This window comes from Arachis ipaensis, chromosome B10 (genome assembly GCF_000816755.2).
Source record: "Arachis ipaensis cultivar K30076 chromosome B10, Araip1.1, whole genome shotgun sequence".
Taxonomy (NCBI): domain Eukaryota; kingdom Viridiplantae; phylum Streptophyta; class Magnoliopsida; order Fabales; family Fabaceae; genus Arachis; species Arachis ipaensis.
This window is the reverse complement of record NC_029794.2, coordinates 117,655,918-117,662,332: the sequence shown is the minus strand read 5'-3', so window position 1 is coordinate 117,662,332 and position 6,415 is coordinate 117,655,918.

The window sequence follows — 6,415 nt, the reverse complement described above, 5'->3', positions numbered from 1 at the left end:
CCCACCGGTTCGGTTGGGATTTTCATGGTCAGAACCGAAAATCGAATCGAATCGCAAAAAAAAATTGCAAAACATTTTTTCGGTTTTTTTTTTATTTTCAGTTTGTTCAGTTTTCAATTTTTTAGATTCGGTTGATTGGTTTCCAGATCGGTTTTGAACACCCCTAGTTGATAGCATAAGCCCTTATAATATCATCTTAGGACGACCATCCCTGAACGCTTTCGAGACAATTGTCTCGACAATTCACTTGTATGTCAAGTTTCAGGTACAGGGCGACGTCATTGCAACCATTTACGCCGACCGTAAAGAAGTTTTCACTACAACACAGGCTTGAGGATAACATCACCACCAGATGAACAAATTCAACAAATAAACTTTATATACAACAAAGATGATATCCCAGGACTAGCCGAGCTCGACCCCCGAGACAACTATACAAGCCGACCAATTCCAATGGACAAACTTCAAAAGGTACAACTTACAAAAAATAGTGAACAATATACTAACATTGGTTCCATTTTTTCTGCAGATGACAAACAAAACCTGATCAACTTACTTCAAAGCAATGCCGATCTCTTTGCATGGAGACCTGCCGACATGCCCGGAATTGATCCAAATATCACATACCACAAGTTAGCAATAAACCTAACCATGCAACCTATTTGACTGAAAAAACAAAATCTCGAAGATGAACGGAAATAAGTAGCCCTGATAGAAACCCAAAAGCTACTTGATGTAAGATTCATACGTGAAACTAGGTTCACCTCGTTGTTAGCCAATGTGGTTATGGTGTAAAAGAGCTTGAGAAAGTGGCGCATGTGTGTTGACTTTATGGATCTCAACAAGGGTTGCCCTAAGGATTCATACCCATTGCCGAACATTGACAATTTGGTGGACAATACCTCAGATTTTCAGGTTGTAAGCTTCATGGATGCCTATTCCAGCTATAATCAATTCGAAATTCATCCCCAAGATCAGAATAAAACAGCCTTCATAACATACTAAGGTTATTTTTGTTATAAAGTAGTACCCTTTGGACTTAAAAATGCAGGTGCAACATACCAGAGGTTGATAGATAAAATATTCCAAGAATAAATTGGCCAGAACATAGAAGTTTATGTTGATGACATGGTGGTAAAGTCAGAATCCAAACAAGATCACTGCACTGACCTTTCTAAAATTTTCCAACAAATAAGAAAATACAACATGAGGTGGAATCCTAAAAAATGTGGATTTGAAGTACACGGTTTTATTTCTTGGTTTTATATTAACACGCCGAGGTATAGAAGCAAATCTTGATAAATGCTAAGTTGTAATTCAAATGAAGTCACTAAGCATCATTAAAGACGTTCAGCAACTCATCGGACAACTAGCGGCACTATCAAGATTCTTGCTTGCACCTGCCACATGTAAGCTTTACCTCTAGCCGTAAAGCAAAGGACGACAAAGCGTCACGACAGTTCTAAAGGTCAAATTCAATAGTGTATAATAAAAAAATATTAAGACTAGAAGCCCGATGAAGGAAACGAAGACCAAAGATATATAAAATAAAGATACAAAGTGTGTTGGCATGAAAAGGAACACAACATAATATATAAAACCTTGAAAATAGCTCCAGGATATACAAGGTAGTTAATATAAGATGAACAAGTTATATATATAATATTCAAAAGGTAATTGGCCGCAGCCTGCGAAGTTTAGACCGACTAGATAAACAAGATTTTCAACAGAGTTTGTGATAAAAATAGATACATCCAGTCTCTCAAAGTTTAAGCCTCTAAGAAAACAAGGTACAATAATCAAAAGTGAGAGGTACTATAACAAAATAAAACAAAAGTAATGCTAAGCCATCCTCTGCTCTGTCGTCATCCGCCAACTCACTGAGGTGGATTGTGACCTGCATCTGAAAAACAACAACATATGGTATGAGAAGCGAGGGTTCTCAGTATGGTAACAGTGTCTAATAGATAAGATATAAGGTTCTGGAAAGCCAAAGACAATCTTAGAACTTCACGCAGATATAAAATTCAAATTATAATAAAATCTTAAACCATAAAAGGTTATCTAACTTAAGGATTTTTTATTCTACAGAATACCGCTGTCTGATAAACTCCAATTTTGTGGTTTATATTGTGCTTAATTTGGGAGATTTTATCACCTTTTCTCACATTTATTCAATGAAATAGCATGGTTTTGCAATTCTCCCTTTATTTGTGCTTAAATGTAAAAACATGCTTTTTAGGCCCTTAAATTGGTAATTTTAACTCACCTTAGTTCCATTCGATGCCTTGATATGTTTGTTGAATGATTTCAGGTTCATAAGGCAAGTATTAGATGGAAGAAGTGAGGAGAAAAGCATGCAAAGTGGGAAACTCATGAAGAAATGAAGGAACCGTAAAGCTGTCAAGCCTGACCTCTTCGCACTCAATCGATCTTCACTTGAGTTACAGAGATTCAAATGAGGTGGTTCCAATTGTGTTGGAAAGCTAATATCCAGGGCTTCAAAATGATATAAAATTTGTCATAGTTACTTCGCGTCTAGGGGCGCATATGTGCACTATACGTGTACGCGCTTATGGAGCAGCATGATTCACTAAAGTGAAATCGTGGCCAGCGATTTGTAGCTCATTTTGGGCCTAATCCAACTCATTTCTGATGCTATTGAACCCAAGGATTGGAGGGGGAATGAACCAAGTAGTCATAGTTTAGTTTTCATCATGTTTTAGGGTAGAATTCTAGAGAGAGAAGCTATCCCTTCTCTCTAGAATTTAGGGTAGTTTAGGTTAATCTATCTCAATTTTCTCTTTCAATTCTTCTTTTGATTTCAATTCTCTTTATATTTTAGTGTTCTATTGTCTTAATCTTCTTAGTTTCTCTTATTAATTTCTTATTTTACTCTCTTTTATGTTGATGAACATTGTTGAATCTTGATTTCTTTGAATGCAATCTTATGTTTCCATGCTCTTTTATGTTTATCTTAGTTGTTATTGTTGATTTCTTGCTTGTGGTAGTCATGGATTTCACTAATTCTAGCATTTTGTGATGTTTGCTTTTATTGTACTCTAGGTATTTGATAAAATGTTTGCACTAGTTTTTGAGTAGTTTTCTTGACTCTTGGCCTAGGCTAAGGAAATTGAGTAACCTTGAGTCATTGGGTCTCATTGAATTGGTGATTTGAGAATCCTTGGTGATCAATTTGATACCCATTGACACTAACCCACTACTAATCTAATTAGTAGATAGGTTGGGACTTATGGAATGATGTTGATTAAGCCATTTGATATACTTCAAGTATAGAAGTACACTTAATGAGCTTGGTTCCTCATAATTATCAATATTTGGTTTGTAGACAAGGATGGTGATCTCAATTACCTATGTCTAGCCAAGAGTACTTTTCTTTTATTTTATTAGTTCTTATCATTTTACTTTTTTGTCATTTAATTTTTCTTGCCATTTATTTTCTTGCAAAAATATAAAATCAAACCCCTTACATCTTCATAGCCAATAATTAAACACTTCATTGCAATTCCTTGTGAGACGACCCGATGTTTAAATACTTCGGTTAATTCTTGTTTGGGGTTTGTACTTGTGACAACTCAAATTTTTTATGTGGAAATTGTTTGTTGGTTTAGAACTATGCTTACAACGAAGTTCTTATTTCTAGAAGAGAAATTCTAGGCCGACACTCAAATCTCTGCTCATCAAAATGGCGTTGTTGCCGGGGAGTTGCAATGGTGCTATGTTATTGGCTATTGTGAATATTGTGAATATGTTTGCCTTTTGCTTATTTGTTAGTTTTTGTTAGGCTTAGGACTTTGTTGCTTGTTTTTGTTAGCTTTTGTTTTTATTTGCTATTATGAATTCTCATCCTCACTTTGGCTATGAGTTTGGTTCAAATTATGTTGTAGGAAATGGGAGCTACAATGAGGATGTGCATCAAGGATAGAACAATCAAAGATGGAAGGAGCCTCAAGGGATTGATCAACCTTCTTGGCAACAACAACCCCCAGATTCTTATGGGTATAATCCTAATCCTAATGCATATCAATCTAATGGATGTGATGACCCTTATTGTGATTGTCAACAACCACCACCATATGCCTATGAACCACCTCCTCAACATAATTTTGAACCACCTTACTCACAAGCCCCTTACCCCCAATCGCCTCCATATGACCCCAACCCATATCCACCATACCAACCACCTTGTGAACCATATGAACCATATGAAGGACCACCCCAATTCCACCACCAATACCCTCAAGAACCACCACCTCACTATTCTTACCAAGATGAATCACCTCCCATGTATGATAACTTTCAACCACAAAATGAATTCCCCTTTCCACCACAACTCTCTATGGAAGAATACCCATATCCATCAATCCAAGAGCAATATGATCCTACTTATACTAGCTAAGTGGAACAAGAGCCAATGGATCGTCTCAAGAAAATAATGGATCGACTTCAAGCAATAATCCGTCAAAAGGAGCAAGAGGAAGCCCAAAAGAGACACGAAACTATTGAGGCTAACCTTGCCAAAATTAAAGCCAACTTGGACGCATGGGATTCATACCATAGACAAAGCATCTCCACGGATGAATGTGGAGAACCAACCAAAGAGCGGAGCATGGAGTGTGTCGTGCAACAAGTGGAAAGGATGGAGAGTGTTAATGAAGAAGAAGTGGTTGAAGAGCTAGAGGAAGTTGAACAAGAGGTGGATTTCAAGCTTGAGAACACTTCCACACCAAGTGATATTGTTGATGATCTTGTGGAAGTTGTTGAACCTTCTTCCATTGAGCTTGAAGGCGATGTTAAGGAGGGTGCGCAACCTCCTAAGCATATAATGAATGATGAAGAATTGGAAGAAGGTGAGCAAATAACAAATCTTCCTCTTAGAGATGAGCCCACACCAACACATGATCCTTTGGTATTTGAGGAATCTTCTCCTATTGATATTGAGGTAAATGTTGAGATAAGTTCCACATTACCTCCACGTTGTGACATGAAGAGTGGGGAAGAGCTAGAAGAAGTTGGTGAAGAGGTGGTTGAATGTGAAGAACTTTGTCAAGAGGAAGAGGTTGAAGTTGAAGAAGCTTGCCAAGAGGTGGAGGTAGTCAAGAAAGAGTACAAGGGAGTAGACCTCGCATTGTCTAAGTGTGGGGAGGTTTCCCTTTCTAAGTCACCATCTAACATAACATTCAAGTGGGTAAAATTTTTATCTCTAATTTTTTACTTTCCCACTTGAATATGGTTTGATTGAAACGGATGGGCAACTTAGAGCTCTTTGTGGGGTTAAGAGCAAAAGAGAATTTATTAGTGGGTGGAAATGCCAATCAAGGTTCCTTATGGTTGGAAACTCAAAGTCTAAGTGCAATGGTTGGTATAGTTCTTAACTAAAGGGGTCTAGGAAGATGCTTTGGTGTTTACTTGAGAATTCGGATCACTTCTCACCCAATTGGAATTGTGATGATCAACTTGAAGATGGATGTAGAAACAAGATTTGGGATCCGGGAATATATGAAGACCAATTTTGGAAGCCTTTAGCTTGTGTGGAACTTCATCAAAGCTTGGTGCCATTCATCTTGAATTTTGGAGCCTACTTGAAGTCCAAGCATTGGTGGAAGTTTCAAGATGAGTTCAAGCATAAGCCACCATGACAAGGAGCTTCCCAAATGTCCAACTTAAGGGTTTAAACTAAAAGTGCTAGGTGGGAGATACCCCACCATGGTAACCCCTTTTCATTCTCTTGTATATATAATCAATGAATGAATTGAGTTGTCATTGTAGGTAGTTTTTCTTATTTTCTATACTCTTATGCATTTTGCTTTTATTGATAGGTTGTTTGTTGCATTTATGCTTTGATTGGAATAGTTGTTGTTAGATTGCATTTTGCTTGTAGTATAAGTTTTGTTTTTAGTGTATTTAAAAATTTTTCAAAAACTAAAAAGATTTATTGTTAAATTTGATTTGTGATTGTTTTAGAATGCTTGTAGGTTAGGAGAGTGCCCTGTTTTTGAAAAAAAAAATTTTAAAAGCGGGCATCGGCACGCAAGCGCGCAGTGCGCGCGTGCGTCGGTGTGGTTTCACAACTCCTAGTACTAAAACTCGATAGTTGTGCCCACTTTATGCCTACTTTGTGCCAGGCGATCCGCGCATAAGTACGCATGGCGAGTACGCGCCGATTGCCCCTGCCGCATCCGCGCGTAAGCACACATGGCACATATGCGCGGATTTGCACCTTGTTTTTCTCCTTCCCCCTTTCTCCTTCTTTCTTCTTTTCTTCTTCTTTCTTTCTATTTTTTTTCTTCTTCCTCTCCTGAAAATTTTTTTTCTTTAAAAATAATAATAATAATAATAATAATAATAATAATAATAATAATTAAATATATATATATATTTCTCTTTTCTTCCA